This window comes from Oryctolagus cuniculus, chromosome 15 (genome assembly GCF_964237555.1).
Source record: "Oryctolagus cuniculus chromosome 15, mOryCun1.1, whole genome shotgun sequence".
In the NCBI taxonomy this organism is placed as follows: Eukaryota; Metazoa; Chordata; class Mammalia; order Lagomorpha; family Leporidae; genus Oryctolagus; species Oryctolagus cuniculus.
In genome coordinates, this window is record NC_091446.1 from 56,047,671 (window position 1) to 56,070,020 (window position 22,350).

General features: G+C 43.7%; 1 long non-coding RNA gene across 1 annotated transcript in view; it reads left to right on the forward strand.

Moving 5' to 3' along the window:
* LOC138845369 (uncharacterized) overlaps positions 1-22,350 on the forward strand; it is a 127,846-nt gene that overhangs the window by 91,779 nt on the left and 13,717 nt on the right. The window contains exon 5 of the long non-coding RNA XR_011382416.1: positions 12,286-12,386. This is a non-coding gene — a long non-coding RNA (uncharacterized lncRNA). The remainder of the gene's footprint in view (positions 1-12,285; positions 12,387-22,350) is intronic.

The following is a 22,350-nucleotide window of genomic DNA, read 5'->3' on the forward strand; positions in this document are numbered from 1 at the left end:
TGTTGAGAACTAGCCTCTGTCTTCAGGGATCTTTCGGTCTTACCTGCAGTCAGGTAAACCGAAAGCGTGAGATATGGTCAAGGCCTGAGGCTCAGCTGTGGCCTGGATCCCATGACGACCGTAACAACCAGACCTAGGGCCAGAGAACTCTTCCGAAGGAGGTGAAACCGGACAGAGAAGAGAAAATTTGCAAAGTAACTGCAGATGGAGGACAGGGTCGAACCTCATCAGCAACTTTTCTTTATTTTTATAATCAGCACAGACAGATCAACAAGATAATGATGATTACAAAATCTAATAGTTTAAAAAATTTCACTCTAGTGCTTTCAATAGGCTTGTGTTACATTTAATGTAATTCTAAATCCAATAAATACCTTCTGTAGAGTCATAGAATTATAAAATGTGAAAAGATAATATCTTTTAGTCCATTTATTAATTTTTTTTGACAGGCAGAGTGGATAGTGAGAGAGAGAGAGACAGAGAGAAAGGTCTTCCTTTGCCGTTGGTTCACCCTCCAATGGCCGCCGCGGCTGGCGTGCTGCGGCCGGCGCACCGCGCTGATCCAAAGCCAGGAGCCAGGTGCTTCCTCCTGGTCTCCCATGTGGGTGCAGGGCCCAAGCACTTGGGCCATCCTCCACTGCACTCCCGGGCCACAGCAGAGAGCTGGCCTGGAAGAGGGGCAACTGGGACAGAATCCGGTACCCCGACCGGGACTAGAACTCGGTGTGCCAGTGCCGCAAGGCGGAGGATTAGCCTATTGAGCCATGGCGCCGGCCACATTTATTAATATTAAAGACCTTTTTAAAAAGATTCATTTATTTATTTGTAATGCAGAGTTAGAGGCAGAGGCAGAGGCAGAGGCAGAGAGAGAGAGAGAGAGGTCTTCCATCCACTGGTTTTCTCCCCAGATGATTGCAAGGGTCGGAGTTGCACTGATCTGAAGTCAGGAGCCAGGAGTTTCTTCCCAGTCTTGCACTGAGGTGCAGGGGCCCAAGGACTTGGATCATCTTCTACTGCCTTCCCTGGCCATAGCATAGAGCTGGATTGGAAGGGGAGCAGCCGGGACTTGAACTGGCACCCATCTGGGATGCCAGCACTGCAGGCAGCAGCTTTACCTGCTATGCCACAGCACTGGCCTCTTAATTCTTAAAGTAATAAAGCCCCTTATTATTCTTTTTAAAGATTTTTTGTTTGTTTATTTGAAAGGTAGAGCTACAGAGAGAGAGAGAGAGAGAGAGAGAGAGAGGTCCTCCTTCCATCGGCTCACCCCTCAAACGGCCGCCAAGGCCGGAGCTACGCCAATCCAAAGCCAGGAGCCAGGCGCCTCCTCCTGCTTTCCCATGCGGGTGCAGGGCCCAAGCACTTGGGCCATCCTCCACTGCCTTCCCGGACCACAGCAGAGAGCTGGACTGGAAGAGGAGCAACTGGGACCAGAACCTGGTGCCCACATGGGATGCCGGTGCTGCAGGCTGAGGTTCAACCCAGTGCGCCACTGCACCGATCCCCGAAAGCCCCTTATTCTTAAAGTAATACTGTTTACTAGAGAACCTTTAAGTAAATAATAGAAGAAAAAATTTGCGTTTAATCCTACTGCTAAACTGTCACAAGTATTTTGTAGAGAAATTCTTCAGACACCCATAATTATTTCCTTGAGATAAATTAAGATTAACACCAAGATGGGATTTTCAGGTTTATAGACAATGCCCACTTTGAGGGATTTTTAAAAAGTTATTTATTTATTTATTTATTTTATTTTTATTTTTTTGACAGGCAGAATGGACAGTGAGAGAGAGAGACAGAGAGAAAGGTCTTCCTTTGCCGTTGGTTCACCCTCCAATGGCCACCGCGGCAGGCGCGCTGCGGCCGGTGCACCGGGCTGATCCGATGGCAGGAGCCAGGTGCTTTTCCTGGTCTCCCATGGGGTGCAGGGCCCAAGGACTTGGGCCATCCTCCACTGCACTCCCTGGCCACAGCAGAGAGCTGGCCTGGAAGAGGGGCAACCAGGACAGAATCCGGCGCCCCGACCGGGACTAGAACCCGGTGTGCCAGTGCTGCAAGGTGGAGGATTAGCCTAGTGAGCTGCAGCGCTGGCCTAAAAAGTTATTTATTTGAAAGGCAGAGTGGCAGAGAGAGAGGAAGAGATGGAGATCTTTCATCTGCTGGTTCGCTTCCCAAATGTCCACAGCAAATGAGGCTGGGCCAGGCTGAAGTCAGGAGACTTGAACTCAGTCTGTTTCCCGTGTGGATGATTTGGACTAAAGTGCTTGAACCATCATCTTTTGACTCCTAGGTGCATTAGCAGGAGGGTCGATTAGAAGCAGAGGGGCTAGAATTTGAACCAGGCACTTGATACGCCCCAAGGGGCAACTTAAAAAAAAAAACTTTTTACTAACATAGAGAGAACAGATTTTATGAATTCCACAGGAACAGTTACCATACTTTCCTCACTCTTCTGCTCCCCCTCCAACCTCCCTCCCCCTCCCTTCTCTCTCTTCCTCAGTTTTTGCAGAGCCATAGTTTTAATCCACTCTATATTCACAGGCTTAATTCAACACTAATCACAATATTCAACAAGTAGAAAGTAGGAAGAGCACCATTCCACAGAGTATGAACAGAGCTAAAATAACAGTCATCCCAAAATGAACCTTTCATTCCTATACATTTTTTGGTATTCTATATTAACTGTCACATAGCAGAGAAAGCATACTATATTTGCCTTTTTGAGACTGGCTTACTTTGCTAAGCTTATTTCCAGTTGCATTTATTTGTTGCAAAAGACAGGATTTCATTCTTTTGTATGGCTGAATAGTATTCCACAGTATTCATATACCACATTTATCCAGTATCAGTTGATGGCCATCTGGGTTGATTCCATATCTTAGCTATTGTGAATTGAGCTGCAATAAACATGAGGGTATAAAATAATTCTTTCATATACCAATTTAATTTTGTTTGGGTAAATTCTCAGGAGTGGGATGGCTAGGTCATGTTGTGGATCTCCCAAGGGGCAACTTAACCTGCTGTGCTACAATGCCCACCCCAAGGGTTTGACATTAGTTAACAGATGCAGAAGGATTCTATTCCCATCTGCATGACTGTGCTCTGGAGCAGGCCTCCCAAGTCTACACCACTGTCCATCATGTCTAACTCTGAGACCTTGCCATGTGATACATCTTTCCAAGCTTTGACTTCTTCATTGGCCCACATGGAATGCATTTCAGGTTTGGTTCATCACCTATCATTGTGCCCAGTCAGAATGCCTATATCATGCGATGGTCATTAGGACTACCTTAGACAATCTCTGTAAGGAATTTATTACAGTGCTTGTGCGTTTAAGCTTTCAGTGAAGTTCAGCTACTGCTGCTGTCATGGCTCTTGCTGTTCCCATACTCTTCCCAAGAATACAGAAAGTGCCTGTTTTCCTCTGGCTTTACCAACAGTGAGGACAGAACATATGTAGCTTGACTGGTGAAAACAGTGCTTTAATTTGTAATTCTTTATTAATTCCTCCCCACCTACTTTTTTTTTTTTTTTTTTTTTTTTTTAAAGAGGAAAGACCCAAGGACACCCAGCAAGTTAGAGCAAAATCCAGACAAGAACCCTGATTGTCAGCTCTCGGATCATTGCTCTTTCTAGCTCATTGCTCTGGGAGGGATGATGACTGCTATTCAGCTGTGCTCCCTAAAGTCAGTCAACCTGGGTTCAAATCTCACTTCCTAGTTCTCTGCTGAGGAACTCTTCATCTCTGAAAACAGAGTTAATAACGTCTCTGTGGCCTTTTTCCCCATTTACAAAGTGGAGAGACAGAAATCAAAGGTTGTTCCAGGGATTCATGAGTTTATGTTTATTAAGTGCTTAGAACAGTGATGAGGGGGCTGGCATCGTGGCACAGTGGGTTAACCCTCCACCTGCAGCACCAGCATCCCAAATGGGCGCCAGTTCTAGTCCTGGCTGCTCCTCTTCCAATCCAGCTCTCTACTATGGCCTGGGAAAGCAGTGGAAGATGGCCCAAGTGCTTGAGCCCCTGCACCCGCATGGGAGACCCAGAAGAAGCTCCTGGCTCCTAGCTTCAGGTTGGCACAGTTCTGGCCGTTGCGGCCATTTGGGGAGTGAACCAATGGAAGGAAGACCTTTCTCTCTGTCTCTCCCTCTCCCTGTCTGTGACTCTGTCAAATAAATAAATGAAATCTTTTTTTTTTTTTTCAGAGTGGACAGTGAGAGAGAGAGACAGAAAGAAAGGTCTTCCTTTCTGTTGATTCACCCTCCAATGGCCGCCGCGGCTGGCACACCATGCTGATCTGATGGCAGGAGCCAGGTACTTATCCTGGTCTCCCATGGGGTGCAGGGCCCAAGTACTTGGGCCATCCTCCACTGCACTCCCTGGCCACAGCAGAGAGCTGACCTGGAAGAGGGGCAACCGTGACAGAATCCGGCGCCCCGACCGGGACTAGAACCTGGTGTGCCGGCGCCGCTAGGTGGAGGATTAGCCTAGTGAGCAACGGCGCCAGCCAAATAAATAAAATCTTAAAAAAAAAAAAAAGAACAGTGATGAGCAAGTGTGATGTGCCAATGAAATGACAGTCTCCATTAGTTGTCGCAGTGGGCCTGGGTCACATTTGACTTTAATTATTTGCCTTGTGTCTGATCCTATAGCTCACCTGCCTACAACAGCAGAGGTGGGAGAGTAGAATGGGAGTGGTGAGAACTTGTCCCAAAGTGAAGAAGGATGCAGAGCTGATCTTGATGCCCTTGCCCAGGGGGTAGTGCAGAGTGAGGTAGCACACTTGTCACACTGAAGGTTCTGTATTCATTAGGAACAAAGCATCACACAAGAGCAAAGCACACCCACTCTGTGCATCCTCAACAGTTGGCTCTTTTATTTATTTACTTTTATTTTTAACCTAGAAACCTTTTATTTAAGGTGTGCAAACTTCATGAATTTCATATATACAAATTCAGGGGCACAGTAATTCTTCCCACCCCACCCTCCCTCCTGCACACACTCCTACCCTTCTTCCTCCTCCCTCTCCCATTCTCATTCTTATTTTTTACAAAGATCTACTTTCAGTTAACTTCATACTCATAAAATTAACTCTAATTGAAGAATTCAACAAATAGTGTCAAGAAAATAAAAAAAAAAAAAAAACACTGTTCCTCAACAGTTGAGACAAGGGCTGTTCAAAATCATTGCATCTCAAAGTGTCAATTTCACTTCTATAGATTACTTTTTAGATGCTTTATTAGTTACCACAGATCAGGGAGAACATATGGTATTTGGCTTTTTGGGACTGGCTTATTTCATTAAGTATAATGATTTCCGGTTGTATCCATGTTGTTGCAAATGACAGGATTTCATTTTTTTTAAACTGCTGTGTAGTATTCGATAGTGTAAATATCTCATGATTTCTTTATCCAGTCTTCAGTTGATGGACATTTGGATTGATAGTGTATCTTAGCTATTGTGAACTAAGCTGCAATGAACATGGAGGTGCAAATCATTCTTTAATATGTTGATTTCATTTCTCTTGGGTAAATTCCCAGAGTGGGATGGCTGGGTAATGTAGCAGGTCTATAGTCAGATTTCTGAGGTACCTTCATACTGTCTGCCACAGTGGCTGCACCAGTTTACATTCCCACCAACAATGGATTAGAGTAACCTTTTCCCCACATCCTCACCAGCATTTGTTGTTTATTGATTTCTATATGAAAGCCATTCTAACTGGGGTGAGGTAAAGCCTCATTGTGGTTTTGATTTGCATTTCCCTGATGGCTAGTGTTCCTGAGCATTTTTTCATGTGTCTGTTGGCCATTTGGATTTCTTCTTTTGAAAAATGTCTGTTCAATCCTTTGCCCATTTCTTCACTGGGTTGTTTGTTTTGTTGTTGTTAGGTTTTGTGAACTCTTTATAGATTCTTGAAATTAATCCTTTATCAGTTGTGTAGTTTGCAAATATTTTCTCCCATTCTTTTGCAATGAAGAAGCTTCTCAATTTGATGAAATCCCATTTGTCATTTTTGGCTTTGATTTCCTGTGCTTGGGGTATTTTCCAAGAAGTCTTTGCCTATTCCAACATCTTGCAGAATGTCCCCAATGTTCTCTAATAACTGGATGGCATCTGGTTGTAGGTTTAGGTCTTTAACCCATTTTGAGTGGATTTTGTGTAAGGTGTAAGGTAGGGGTCTTTTTTTATACTTCTGCATGCATAGATCCAGTTTTCCCAGCACCATTTGTTAAAGAGACTGTCCTTGCTCCAGGGATTTATTTTAGCTCCTTTGTCAAAGATAAGTTAGTTGTAGATGTGTAGATTGATTTCTGGCATTTCTATTTTGTCACATTGGTCTACCCATCTGTTTTTGTATCAGTACCAGGCTGTTTTGATTATAACTGCCCTGTAGTATGTCTTGAAATCTGGTATGTGATGCCTCTGGTTTTGTTTTTGTTGTATAAGATTGCTTTAGCTATTCTGGGTCTACTCGGTTTCCATATGAATTTCAGCATTGTTGTTTCTAGATCTGAGAAGAACGTTGTTGGTATTTTGATTGGAATTGCATTGAATCTGTAAATTGCTTTCAGTAGTATGGACACTTTGTTGATATTGATTCTTCCAACCCATGAACATGGAAGATTTTTCCATTTTTTTGTGGCTTCTTTTATTTCTTTCTTTAATGTTTTACAATTTTCATTGTAGAGATCTTTGACATCCTTGGTTAAATTTATTCTGAGGTATTTATTTTTTTTTTGTAGCTATTATGAGTGGGATTGATCTTAGAAGTTCTTTCTAAGCCATGGCATTGTCTGCATATACAAAGGCTATTGATTTTTGTGTGTTAATTTATAACTTGCCACTTTACCAAAATCTTTTATGAATTCCATTAGTCTCTCAGTGGAGTCTTTCAGATCCCCTATAAATAGAATCATGTCATCTGCAAAAAGCAATAGTTTGATGTCCTTTTTCCCAACTTGTATCCCTTTGATTTCTTTTTTCTTGCCTAGTGGCTCTGGCTAAAACTTTCAGGACTATATTGAATAGTAAAGGTGAGAGTGGGCATCCTTGTCTGTTTCCAGATCTTAATGGTAAAGTTTCCAACTTTTCCCCATTCAATAAGTTGCTGGCTGTGGGTTTGTCACACACTGTCTTGATTGTGTTGAGGAATGTTCCTTCTATACCCAATTTGCTTAAGGTTTTCATCATGAAAGGATGTTGTATTTTATCAAGTGCCTTCTCTGCGACTATTGAGGCAATCATATGGTTTTTGTTCTTCAGTTTGTTAATGTGATGTATCACATTTATTGATTTTCAGATGTTGACCCATCCATGCATACCAGGGATAAATCCCATTTGGTCTAAGTGGATGATTTTTCTGATGTGTTGTTGGATTTGACTGGCGAGTATTTTGTTGAGGATTTTTGCATCTATGTTCATCAAGGAGATATCTGTAGTTCTCTTTCTGTATTGTATCTCTTTCAGGTTTAGGAATTAATTTGATGCTGGCTTCCTAGAAGGAGTTTAGGGATAATTGGCTCTTCCTTAGCTTCACAAATAAGTCCTTCAACATCTGACCTATCAGCTGTACAGTTTGGCACACATTCCCACAGACTTACCCCTAAAGGTAAAGCTAAAAACTTGCCATGAAACTCCAAATTCCATTAAGCTGGTGGTACTAATGCCATTTATGTGTTAAAGTGATCATATTAAGTGTGCAATTGATTATATTGATAGGATTATGTGTCAAATGGATCACATAAATAAGACCAAGTGTCTAGTAATAACAATATATAGAATTAAAAAGGAATGTTCCAACATGGGAAGCAGTCTACACAGCAGACTCATAGAATGGCAAATGCTCTAAACAGCAATCTGACCTCAAAATCAGTCCTTAAGGCATTCAGATCTGGCTGAAAAGCTCATGAGAGCATTCCAGGAATGGAAAGCCAAGACACTATAGCAAAAAATGTTCAACATGAAGGATCTCTGTGAGTGAGACACCAGGGAAAAAAGGGGCCATAAGAGAAGGATATACTTTTCTCTGAAGGGAGGAGAGAACTTCCACTTTGCTTACAGCCTTGTCTAAATACTGACGGAGTTTGTGGACTCAAAAAGCTTCCATAACCTTGGCAGCTCATATCGAGTGCCTTGGTGACCACTAACATCATAAATAAGAGTATTGACTGTTAAGTCAGCAACAGGAGGCACTGTGCACTTGCTCCCCATGTAGGACCTCTGTCCTTAATGAGTTGTACTATGAGAATTAATGTAAAACTTGTTTTCTAATAGCACTTTATACTTTGTGTGTGTGTGTACAAATTGTTGAAATCTTTACTTAGTATAGAGCTGGTCTTCTGTATATAAAGTTAATTAAAAATGAATCAATGAAGAATAGGATGGGAGAGGGAGTAGGAGGTGGGATGGGAGGGGGGTGGGAGGGCAGCTATGGGGTGAAGAATCACTGTATTCCTAAAGCTGTACCTTTGAAAATTGCATTCATAAAATAAAAGCTTCCTTAAAAAAAACCAACCAAGTTGTCTACTATATCCTCTAAATCATGATGTTCAATGCGACAGTTGTATTTGCTCATCTTAATATTTGTATAACAATAAATAAATCATGAAGTAGCTTAAGCAAAAAAGAAAAGAAAAGAACCAAACCTATCTGTAAGTGGAAAAATGTATTAAACACAATGTGGAAATGGTTATAGATTCTAGGTAGGGCTGTTCTTTAACCTAAACATAACCATCTAAAAACAGCATCTGGGAGAGGACATTTGGCCTAGTGGTTAAGATATCTGATTCTGCCCCGGTTGCTCCTCTTCCAGTCCAGCTCTCTGCTGTGGCCCAGGAAGGCAGTGGAGGATGGCCCAAGTGCTTGGGCCCCTGCATCTGTGTGGGAGACCAGGAGGAAGCACCTGGCTCCTGGCTTTGGACTGGCTCAAGGCGCCGGCCTTAGTGGCCATTTGTGGGGTGAACCAACAGAAGGAAGACCTTTCTCTCTGTCTCTCTCTCTCTCACTGTCTAACTCTGCCTGTCAAAAAAAAAAAAAAAAAAAAGATATATGCATCTAATATTAGGCTACATTGATTCAATTCCTGGCTCTGGCTCCTGAGTCCCGCTTCCTGCTAATGCAGACCCTGGCTCAAGTGGTTGGGTTCCTGTGACCCGGGTGGGAGACCTGGATTGAATTCCTGGTTCCTGGCTCTTTCAGTGGCTCAGCCCAGGCAGATAGGGGCATTTGGGGAGTGAACTACTGGATGGGAGCTCTGTCTATCTCTCAAATAAATAAATTTAAAAACATTTTTTTTCTGAGACAAATACAAACACTAGAACTTGAATTTTTGCTGCTATTGCTTGTACTTTGGATCAGAGACATTTTAAGGATCATATAGATAAAGTTACAAAGATAATTTTCAAATAATCTAACATGTCCAGCTTCATTTAACAAGGACAAATCTTTTTAAAACAGACCATGTTCCTTAATATAGCCTTAGTCTGACAAATATGCATTACACCTAAAAGCTGAATATTATGCAATTTTAACTTTATCATTTCCAATTTTCTCACATAACAAACACATAACTTTCATTTGCCTTTATGATAAAATACTCGGGCTTGTGCTGTGGTTGCTGTGGTGTATTTGCTAAAGTTAAAGATAAATTTGCTGCCTTTGGTGCTGACATCCCACATGGGTACTGGTTCAAGTCCTGGCTGCTCCACTTCTGATCCAGCTCCCTGCTAATGTGTCTGGGAAACCAGTGGAGGATAGCCCAAGTGCTTGGGATCCTACACCCACATGGGAGACCTGGAAGAAGTTCCTGGCTCCTGCCTTTAGGCAGGCCCAGCTCCTGCCATTTTGGCCATTTAGGGAGTCAACCAGCAGATGGAAGACCTCTCTCTGTCTTTCCATCTGTGTCTCTGTAACTCTACCTTTCAAATAAAGAAATATTGATTTTATTCATTTATAAAGGTGTTTAATAAGCACTGATTATAAAGAAAGAGGTTTTATTTTAAAATTAATTAATTAATTTGAGGGAGAGGGAGAGGGATAGGGAGGGAGGGAGAGAGGGGGAGAGAGAGAGAGAGAGAGAGAGAGAGAGAGAGAGAGAGAATGAATACAAGCCAGCTCTCATCCGTGGTTCACTTCCCAAATGCCTTCAACTGCCTAGGTTGGGCTGGGCCAAAACTGGCAGCTGGAAACTCAGTTTAGGTCTCCCAACTGGGTGGCCAGAACCCAACTTCTTGAGGCACATCACTACTGCCTCCCAGGGTCAGCATTACCTGGGTATCAAATCCAGGGACTCCAATATGGAACATGGGCATCTTACTTGGTGTTTTAATTGCAAGACAAACTGTTCACCCCCAGAAAATTATTCATTTAAAAATGCCTGAGTAGAATAGAGGCAGAGGCCGAGGCAAAGACAGATCTTCCATCCAACTGTTCACTTTCCAAATGGAAACAATGGCTGGAGCTGGGCTGATTTGAAGCCAGGAATCAGGAGCTTTTTCCTGGTGTCCCATGTGAGACAGGGGCCCAAGACTTCTGTCATCTTCCGCTGCTTTCCTAGGCACAACAGCAGGGAGCTGGATTGGAGACAGAGCAGCTAGGACTCGAATTGACACCTATATGGGATGCCTGTGTCATGGACGGAGGCTTAACCCGCCATGCCACAGTGCTGGCCCCTGCATTTTTTTTGTATTATTTTATTTTTTTGGACAGGCAGAGTGGACAGTGAGAGAGAGACAGAGAGAAAGGTCTTCCTTTACTGTTGGTTCACCCTCCAATGGCCGCCGCGGCTAGCACACTGCTGCTGGTGCACTGCGCTGATCTGAAGCCAGGAGCCAGGTACTTATCCTGGTCTCCCATGGGGTGCAGGGTCCAAGCACTTGAGCCATCCTCCACTGCACTCCCGGGCCACAGCAGAGAGCTGGCCTGGAAGAGGGGCAACTGGGACAGAATCTGGTGCCCCGACCGGGACTAGAACTTAGTGTGCCGGCGCCGCAGGCCTGCATTTTATTTTTAAAATCTAATTCAAGTGTATGAATACTGCTTCTTGTCTACCAAAAGTGTATTTTTCCATTTTTTCTACAGTAATAAAGTTATAACTGAGATATTGATACCCAGCAATATCTTTTCCTGCCTCCCTTTGGAGCTAGGAGCCCATGTTCTTGTCAATGCAGTATGAATAGAGGTGATATTGAATTTGCTGGCTTGACCTGGCAACCTTGCTTGTGAATTCTCTATATGTTTCTCCTTCTGTGAGTCAGAATTTAGATGCAGATGAGATGGCTTTGTAAAGGATGGAGGGGGTGGGTGGGAAATACTACAGAAGGAACTTGGCTCTCTGGATGACACAGAGTTGCCCATTGATTTGAAACATTCACTTCTGTTATTTGATCTTCCTTGAGCCGTTTGGTTACTGTTGGGTCTTTTTGTTACAAGAGCCTGATCTCCCATTGGCATTCTCCATGGAATGTGTTCTCCATGTAATTTTAATCTGTTTCCTTTTGCTTGGAGTTCCATGCTCCATGTTAGTGCTGAGTGTACTCCTTCCCTGCACAAGTAGTTTCTGGGCCTCTGCTGGGTGCCAGGGACAATGCTAGGAGGTAGGTTTATAGTGGGGAAAAGAGAAAACTTCCTCTCTTTAGTATTACAGAGAGTCGGACATTAACAATCACAGAATAGCTATAGACTATGATAAAATAAAAGTGTAGGGGGCTCTGAGACTGTATGTATATTGGGAGCTCAGACTTTTCTGAGGGAGACGTTTTTATGTTGAGACTTGATGCTGAATAAGAGTTGGCTAGTTAGGTAAAGGACGTAAGGGAAGAACACTGCATACATGGAACAGCGCGTATCAAAATTTGGTGATATGAAGCATGGTGCATTCCCAGAACTGATGAGAAGTCAGTGAAGTGGGAGGGTAGTGGGTCAGGCAGACAGAGGCACGAAATGGGCCTGGAGGAGTGTTCAGAGGCTGGAAGATGTAGGGTCTTGAAAGATTTGGTGTTTCATTCTAGTCCGGGCAGCCGTGGAAAACCTTTGGCTTAGTTGCATTAGCTAGCATTGCTCTGTCCCCTGGGTAGAGGACTGATTACCAGGGAGAGAGAATGGCAATGAGATAATGGAGACCTGGAGGACAGTGGTAGCAGTGACAACAGAGGTAAGAGGAAAGACTCAGGATACAATTAGAGGGTCAGACATTTGGCACAGCCGTTCAACTGCCAGTTGAGATGCCTGCATCCCAGATTGGAGTAGTACCTGGCTTTGAGTCTTGGTTCTGCTCCTGATTTCAGCTTCTTGCTAATGCGGATGATGGGAAGCAGCGGTTGATGGCTCAAGTACTTGGATCCCTGCCACCCATGTGAGAGACTTGAACTGAGTTCCTGGCTCCCAGGTACAGTGGGGTTTGTGGGCAACTGGGGAGTAAACCAGTGAATTGGATCGATCTCTCTCTCTCTCTCTCTCTCCCCCTTCCTCCCTCTCTCTCTCTCTGAAAGTCTACCAAATAAACAAATAAATAATTTAAAAGAAGATACGGCTGGCGGTAAAAGTGGCAGGACTTGGTGATGCCATGTTCAAAGGAGGGATGGTTGTGAGGGCAGGAAATTGTCACCAAATCCTCTCTAACTGATGTATTCACTTTGTCCTCCCACTTAAACGAGGTGGGAAAACTGCCACATGAGTCTTGCTTTTGTGATTTTCATTGTGTGAACACCTGCTGCATAGCCACCTAAGCCTGGTCCGTCTCACCTGAAGTATTCCCGTCTATGTTCTCTCTTGAGCTATTGAGATTTTTCTTTCCCACCGGATTGTTAGCTGTGGGAAGGAAAAGACCGCTGCTCTCATCTCCTGTTCTACATCGCACCGGCACAATGCTTGCCCCAAGCAGATGCTGCAAATCGTAATGGAATTACGCTTGGTTTGAGCTCTTTGTAAGAAATGTGTCTTTTTCCTCCAGTTGGACAAAAAAGATTTTATTTCCCATTAGATGTATCTTCAATTTTTAGCCCATTGGTTACCTACAGTGTATTTGGCACATTGAAGATAAGTTCAAGTTATTTTTTCCCTTGCTTTTTGATTTTAGCCTCCAGTAGAATTGAGTTGTTTCTATGGGGGTGCAAACTGTTGAAATCTTTACTTAATGTATACTAAACTGATCCTCTGTAAAAAAAAAAAAAAAAAAAAAATTATCAACTCCCAACTTGACTCTCACTGGGATTAAACATGACAATAGGTCTGATCTGATTTCATCATCATTTAAAAAAATCATCTATTATTTTTCACTTTATGTTTCTGTGTGAGAGCAAACTGTTGAAATCCTTACTTAATGTATACTAAGCTGATCTTCTGTATATTAAGATAATAGAAAATGAATATTGATGTGAATGGAAGGGGAGAGGGAGTGGGAAAGGGGAGGGTAGTGGGTGGGAGGGACGGTATGTGGGGGAAGCCATTGTAATCCATAAGCTGTACTTTGGAAATTTATATTCATTAAATAAAAGTTAAAAAAAAAAAGAATTGAGTTGTTGGACCAGCCACAAGCCCAGTGCTTCATCCAAGTCTGGTATTCCTATCTGTGGGGCGAGAGCTACTGATGAGCACGTGGAAGCATTTTGCACATGTGTTTTTCTCTTTCCCCTCTGTGGGAAGGCATTTTCCTAGCTGGGCTTTGGATTTCCCCCATTCCAGTTTTGAAATTTCCACATGGGTTTAGCCACTTGGTGAACTGTTTTCCAATTCCCTGCTTACTGTCAGGGTCAGCTTCAGCTGTGAGAGCTTTGATTTCTTTCTGTTTTTCTGAGCCTCACTTTACTGCCCCACGCCCTTGCTTCTTTGCTTTATTCTTCCCCAATATTTCACGGTTGTGACATATGAGCTTTGCCTTTCAACAGTTCTCGGTCCTTGGGGAAGCACTCCATCTTGTCTGTTGCACGATTTTTGATTTTTGACTCTGCAGCTCCCCAGCTGGGACTGCTGCAGCCTGAATCACGGTGCCCTAGAGCCTGAGCTATTTTTCTTTAGTTTTGCTTGTTTCTCATCTTCTCTGCCCTAACATTGTTTCAGACACACGTTTTAATTCAGCAGACTTTTTCTCATTATTCTGTTTCTTAGATGCTGATTCCAGTCTGTCTCTTTAAAATAAAGCCAATTTTGTCAATTTCTTTCTTTCTGTTTCCTGTTTGGCAATGTCGAGAGTGCCACTGCTCTTGACAGCTGCTATTCAGTATGGCATTACTCAGCCTTGGAAGTAATTTTAGAATGCTGTGTGCCCCTGACCGTGGAACACTGTGTCCTGACACTGGTGTGTCTGAAGGTGGGTGTGACCGGATGAAGAGTCTCTGACATTTGTACAACCCCTTACCACTTACAAGGGACTTGTATGTATGGAATCTTGCTTCATGCTCACAATAGGCCCAGGAGGGTTATTATAATTTCCGTTTTAAAGCCAATGAACTTGAAGATCATTATGCGTGTTTCCCAATGTTGCCCGGTTAGAAGGTGATGGAGCCAGGGTCTGAACTTACCTCCCACCACTAGCTCTTCATACTATAAGATGCGGTCTTTTTGATGTCACTTGAGCTTCAGGCTGGGATGGACAATGTGGACTGCAGGCACAATCAGGAACTCACACAGTGTGAATCAGGGCTTAGTCATCTCTTTTGTCTCTGCTTCTTCTGCACGGACTTTCCCTTTATCCAGGCTTTTGTTGCTTTGGGGCCCAGGATGGCTTCTAGCAGCTCTGGTCCATTATGTGTCAACTCAGAGGAAAGGAGAAGGTTGCCCTTCTGGCAGAAGTATGGGCCTGGCTGCTTACTCGTGTTTTATGTGTACTTCTGAACCAATACTGTGACAGAGGTGAGTGCTGCTCTGATCAGACAGACCTCAGTCATGTGACTTCTGAAGTCTGAGGTACAATCAACTGGCTTTAAATCACGCGGCAGGAGAGTGGGGGGGGGGTGAAGTGGTTTTCTGAGAGGATTTTTTAAAAAAATATTTATTTGGGGCTGGCGTGGTGGTGTAGTAGGCTAAGTCTCCACCTGCAGTGCCGGCATCCCAAATGGATGCCAATTCGTGTCCCAGCTGCTCTTTTTCCAATCCAGCTCTCTGCTATGGCCTTGGAAAGCAGTGGAAGATAGCCCAAGTGCTTGGGCCCCTGAACTCACATGGGAGACCCTGAGAAATCTCCTGGCTCCTGGCTTTGGATTGGCCCAGCTCTGGCCATTGTGGTCATTTGGGGCATGAGCCAGCAGATGGAAGACCTTTCTCTCTCTCTCTCTCTGTAACTCTACCTCTCAAATAAATTAAAAAATATATTTTTAGAAAGAATGAATGGGTGCTGGACCTGTACTGTGCTCTGAGCCAGGTTTTCTGCATTTGCCCTCAGATCTGCCTACCACCCTTTCTCTCCCCAGGGGTCTAACTTGTATACATTGTGTTGCTGGGTTCCTTTCTCTCAAAGTGCCAGTCCCATTAGGCCAATGAAGAGCTCTGGCAGACCTGAATCAAGAAGAGCGATGGAAGAATATTTATTCTACCAGTTCCTTTCCCATATGGGCACTCCAGCACGTAGATAAAGCTCACAGCTCCTGCCAGCAAATCTCTTTGCATAGCTTGCCCTGTCTCCAGATGCAAACTGCTTTCCTCACTCCTTGGAGCCCAAAGCACAATCCTTTCTAGTTTCCACGCACTCTGCCCCCACTTTTGCAGATGGTGCCTTTACTAAGCTCCAATTACCCAACCTGAGCGCGTCATTTCTATCTTGCCAGGATCTGAATGACATCCCGCCTATAGATGGGGAAGTAAAACTCCCACTCATTGTCACATGAAAGATGGTTAGGTCAGAGGTTAAAAAGTTTTTCTAGGGCATGGTAACCATGACCAAGAGGGATGGGGAGGATGGCGCAGGGAAGAGGGAACATCTTTAAATTAGTTTAAATCAGAATTGTTGGGTTTTTAAGAATTAGTGCTGTCTAACAATGAAGTGAGCAGCCCGAAAGGTAATAACTTCAGCATCACTGAAGGTCTCCTGCTGAGTATCTCTGGCGACTTCCAACTGTCTGAGGTTTTGTGAAGGCCATGCATCTGTCAGCTAGTAGGTGGACTAAGTGACCTAGAGGGTCCCTTCCTATAGTTCTATTCTTGCAGAAATATCTTCTCATTGCCCTCTGCCCTTTGGGGACCTATTGATTCTCAGTGCCCAGAAGATATTTTGGTGTTGAAACTAGAGACTGTGGGTGCATTCTGAGTTATTTGCATTGGTTTCCTGGGTTGTGTTGGTCCCTGCACTTTCTCGGTACTCTCCGGCATGAAGGTCACAGATCAGAAGTGGTGACCTTGCCTGCCTTGTCAGTTACATGGTAGAGGTGTTTAAAGACCTCACTTGCACCTTTGCCAATACACACTGGCAGATGTCTCCAAGTGGAAGTCGTGGGGGAAGTAACCCAGTGCTGCTCAACACTAAAGGTGGGATGTTGTCACAAAGAAAACTGCTGGTCCTAGAGAAGTAGCATTATGTTAGCAAGAAGAATGGGCTGTGCATTAGCCTTTAGGGAGACTAATTTAAGATCTGTGAAATGACATTGCTATTCTTTTTATTATATATATTTCTGCATTTAAAAATGGAATAAAAATAAAACCTTGCAGAATTTTATAGGTTCAGTCAAAAACTTCTTTCTCTAATCCTAATTTATTCAGAGGAATCAAATTCTTTAGAGACCAATTTCCTTAGCCTTTAGGTTTTTCTGGACTTATTAGGTCATCTGAGTCTGACTGTGAGTGGCAGACATTGATTTGGCCAAATTAATTAAAAATAATTTATAGGACTGAGGCAAAAGCTGTAAGAACCAGGTTTGGCAAGGACAATTTACAGAGCAACAGGTTGGACATGGCTAGAAGACAGATCCACTCTGGTCCAATTAGGGAGAGGAGTCCTAATGGGCTGCTGGGTCTTAAGCCCATCTTTGGTTAGAGGAAGGCAGTACCCCTTGACTGAGTTCCCCCAAAACTGTACTCCTGGGAGAGGCAATGTCCCTTGATGCAGGAGAAATGGGAACTATTTTCCATGGACAAAGTCTAATGGCTGCTGAGGAACTGTTCCATGAATATGGACATTGAAATAGTTGACACAGTGGTTCTGACGTGGCATAGCCTGTCTGTAGCCCAACAGTGTTAGCTGTGGCCCACTCCTGACTAGGAACAGATAGTCTCCATGACTAGAGGGGTTAACATGCTCCTTTTGGGAAAGGATAATAGCAAATAACATGTATTGAGCTCTTAGAATTCACCGGAACTCCTACCGGTACTTCAGGCGTTAATGTTGTTATTCTCACAGCAGCCTTAACAAGTAGTGCTTATTGTTATGTTCATGTTGTCAATGAGGTCCTGTGAGCTTAAACACAGTGCCCAAGGCCACACAGATAATATGGGGAGCTCTGATTTGAACATGTAGACTCAACTTCCAGAGCTCATACTCTTTAAAAATTTTATCTATTTTTATTTTAGTTGAAAGAGAGAGACAGACAGACACAGGCACACACAGCGAGAGAGGGAGAGGGAGAGGGAGAGGGAGAGGGAGAGGGAGAGGCACAGGCACAGGCACAGGCACAGGCACAGGCACAGGTCTCCCGTCTACTTCCCACAACAGCCAGGAAAGACAGTGGCCCAAAGCCAAGAGTCCAGAACTCCTTCCAGGTCTCCTATATGGATGGAAGAGACCAGGTACTTGCCGTATCCCCCGCTGCCTCCCAGGACGTGCATTATCAGCACCCTGGATCTGAAGTGGGTGAGCTGGGAGTTGAACCAGCATTCTAATGTGAGTTGTGAGCATCCCATATGGATACTTAACCGCTCTGCCAAATGCCCATCCCAGAACTCACACTCTTAATTCCAGTTTTCTTCATAATTTAAAAATTAGGGGAGAGAGAGGCCCTTATGACATAACATTGTACTGTATTAGGTTGTCCTAACAGTTAAAACATTGATGTAAAACAACATTTTAGGGGGCTGGCACTATGGCCTAGTGGGTAAAGTTGCTGATGCAGTGTGGGCATCCCATATGGGCGCTGGTTTGAGTCCTGGCTGCTCTGCTTCTGATCCAGCTCTCTGCTATGACCTGAGAAAGCAGTAGAGGAAGGCCTAAGTCTTTGGGCCTCTGCACCCGTGTGGGAGACCTGAAAGAAGCTCCCGGCTCCTGGCTCCTGGCTTCCGGTCAGCCCAGCTCCTGCCATTGCAGCCATCTTTGGAGTGAACCAGTGGATGGAAGGCTTCTCTTTCTCTCTCTCTCTCTGCCTTTGCCTCTACCTCTCTGTAACTCTGCCTTTCAAATAAATAAATAAATCTTAAAAAAATTTATAAGAAAATCATATTTCAGGAGTTAAAAGTTTGCAAATTTATGAAAACAAATGGCCCCTTTTAGCAACATTAAGTAGTGATGTATTAGGTTCTGGCTTTCAGCTTGTGGTAGCTCTCTCAGAGCAGGAGTTTAGTTCGGTTCTGACTGTGACGGCCCCTGGCCTGTACCATAGCCTTGAAGTGGCTCATCTGTGGGGTGTCCACTCTCAGATTGTTCCTGGAGGAGGCCACACAAGGAAGCGATCCCATCTGGTAACTGGTGTAGGGAGGAGGGACAGAGGAAATGCAGCTGTGAGTTCAAAAGAAGCCCCAAGACGTGTAAGGGTATAAAATGTTATTTTGACAGCTGGCCTTAGGATAAAATAGCCTTTGTTTAAGAACATGGCCTAATCGGGCCTCTAGGGCAGCAGACAAGGACTGGAAGGAGTGACTTGGAAGACAGCAACTGGTTAGAAGTTCCGGCTATTTGGTTTGAATCTCAAAGGCTGTCGTGACCCCAGCTGGTGGCCAGGTTGCACACACAAACCCCTGCCACCACGGAGTGTGCCCCTCACTTTGCAAACTTCTTGCATATGTGAGGCTGCCTACTTGGGGATTTTCCATTTAAGATTGCTCTCGAGATGTGAATTTTAACCTGATTTCCCTTGGCTGCGAATGCTGAGTAGCTAAGGAGGGGGTGGCAGACACTGATTCTCTACAGGCCTGGAAACATTCTAGCTATGTGATTCACAGGGAAGAAGCCCATGGAGAACACAAGTTGGAGCTCCTGTCACAGCCAGCAGAGTCCCCAGGCAACCCCAGTTTGCTGCTGGCTCCAGCCCTGCGCTGTGACACTGAGAGAGGCATTCTCATCTCTGGGTCTTGATTGTGAGCTCTCAGGATAGCCCTCACCCTAACCTCTAGGGTTCTTCAGTGTTTCTTTTTCTTGGTATTGAGGACTTCATCTTTGTATTTCTTCTATTTTTAGAGAGAGATAACTCATCTAAAGAGAACAGTGGTGACACAATTCTGGGAAAAATCAATGTGTTTTCTGAATCACCTTTTTTCATATAAATTCTATATTTCTATGTGTTTCTTGCTCCCTCTTCTGTCCAAACTTTGGGTTACGCTGTCTATTTTTGCATTCTGAAGACCATCGTATACACTTGGGGCTTTATTATTTGAAACCTCTCCTACTGTTGTCAATGCTGATATTTCATGTCTCATTTTAATATTGAGGTAAAATTTCTCACATGACATAAAAGAAATTATCTTGTTTTTAAAAGTTATTTTTTATTTATTAGAGATAGGGAGAGGGAGGGAGAGAGGGGCGGAAGAGGGAGGGAGGGAGGGATAGAGAGAGAAACAGAGAGAGATTCTATCTATCTGAGGATTCACTACCCAAATTCCCACAATGGCTAGGGCTGCAGCAGGCTGAAACCAGGAGCTGGGAACTCAATCTGGGTCTCCTGTGTGGGTGGCAGGGACTCAGCTACTTGAGCCATCGCCTGCTGCCTCCCAGGGTCTGCATTAGCAGGAAGCTGGAACTGGGAGGAGAGCTAAGACTTGAACTTAGGGATGCTGGCATTCCAAGTGGCAGCTTCCTGCTACACTGAACACTTACTCCAGAACCATTGTCAAGTGTACAACTCAGTGGTGCTAAGTACATTGCAATATTGTACAACCAACAAGTCTATCTAGTTTGAAAACATTTTAATCACCCCTAGGTAAAGCCCTGTACTCACTAATTAATCCTCATTCCCTCTCCTCTCTGCTCCTGAAACCACCAATCTCCTTTGTGTAGCTACTGATTTACTTTATCTGGTATTTCATGCATTTGGAATCATGCAAAATGTGACCTGTTGTGTCTGGCTTCCTTCTCTTAGCATAATGATTTGGAGGGTCATCTAGGTTGTGGCACATATCAGTAATTCATTCCTTTTTTTGTGGATGAATGGTATTCCACACAAAAGTTTCTGGAAAAAATGGAATTAAAAGATAAATTTACTTGGGTATAAATGTTTTTGGAGCCTATGCATTTTTTGTTCTCATAATATACATTTCCATGAGTATTTGTTCATTTATTTATTTATTAGAGAGGCAGGGAGGAAGGAAGGTGGGGCAGAGAGAGAGAGAGAAAGAGAACACTCCATCTGTTGGTCCATGCCCCAAATGCCCATAATGGCTGGGGCTGGAGCTTGGGGCTGATGGCTGACATTGCAAGCCAGAACACAATTTAAGTCTCCCATGTGGGTGACAGGAATCTGATTATTTGAGCTATCAGCACTGCCTCCCAGGGTCTGCATTCACAGCAACCTGAAGTCAGTGGCCAGAGCTGGGTATTGAACCCAGGTACTCCTAAGTGACACACAGTTGTCTTAACTGCTTGGCTAAATTCCTGCTCCCCATGACCTTTGGGAATACTTCTTATATATGCAATTTCAGTTTTTTTTGGTACCAATATAAATTTACCTTTTAATTCCATTATTGTAGAAACTTTTTGCCAGATGCTTGTATATCACAATTTGTCTTCCCCTTCATCTGGTGATGGCTATTGGGTTTATTAGCACTCTGGTTATGGGGAGCAGTGCTGTTGTGAACATTCATGTACGAGTATTTGTTTGACTATCTGCTTGGAATTCTTTTGGGTATATACTTAAAAGGGTAGAATCGCATTATCCTATGGTAATCTTGTGTTTTAACTTTTTGAGAAATTGCCAAACATTTCCCCAGGGGCTGCACTATTGTATATTCCTAACAGCAGCATAGAAGATTCCAGTTTCTCTGAATCCTTGCCAACACTTGCTATTCTCCACCCCCCACTTTTTAATTTTTTTTTTTTTTTTTTTTTTTTTTTTTTTTTTGGTTATGACCTTCCTAGTGTGTATGAAGTGGTAGCTGACTGTGGTTTTGATTCTTACTTTTAGGAGATCCTAGGGTATATTTCATACCCTACCACTTCAACCCAGCACAAGAGCTGATAGATACCAGACAAATCCTTTTGTAAAAAGGATTTGAACAAACAGTGTGTTCTTAGTGCCCTGTTCTGTATACCTGGCCACTTACTTTCATGTTGTCTCAACACTGTTCTTAGGGTACAACTCTGTGCCAAGTGTTTCAAAGTCTTTTGCTAATTCTTTACAGACAATAGTTTTTTTTTTTTTTTTTTCTTCACAAAAAGAGCACACAGGGTGGGCATTTGGCCTGGTGACTAAGATGCTAGTCAGTATGCCCATGTCCCACAACCAAAGTGCCTGGGTTCAAGCAATTGGGTTCCTGCCACCACATAGGAGACCTGGATTGAGGTCCTGGCTCCCATATTTGGCCCTGGCCCAGCCCTGGCTGTTGTGGAAATTTGGGGAGTAAATTGGCATAAAGGAACTTTCTGTGTGTCTCTCTTCCTCTGTTTCTCAAATTAAAAAGAGGATATGAAAGCCAAAAACACAGGAGTGAAATTTTTTTTTGCGCCAAAGTGAACATATTTTATTTCAAGTTTTGCACAAAGCGTTTGGCGTACCTTTATAAATAGCATGGTTTTCTATCCATCCATAGAGTTGTGAACACTTACAGTCTTTCTGTCTCTTGGCTATTATGGCAAATGCTGAAATGTACATGGGAGTGCAGTGAAGCTTTGGTTTCCGCGAATGTTCACTGTGAGATAGTAGGTTCTTCCTCCTGGGTTAGGTTCTAGGTGAAATTGTCAACTATGTTTGGTCCTGTGGGGAGCTAGGCCAGGCATTACAAAAGGACCACACCAACTGTTTCAGCCACTTGCTCTCTTTGAGGGAAACTGAAACTGGTTTTGTGCCACACCTAAAGGGTAGTCTTTGTCCCCATCCACCTGTGGAGCTGCTGTTTCTGCAGGGGATGCCTGAGACGGGAAGGGGTTGGTTAGCTGTTCCCAGTGGCCATCTGAGCAACCTTTCTTTTTCCTCACCCACCACTCTTTTTGCCAACAGATCCAGGCCAAAGTCAAGGTTATGTATGGACATTCCAGTGTTCAAAACTTAGGGGAGGTTTTCCTCTAG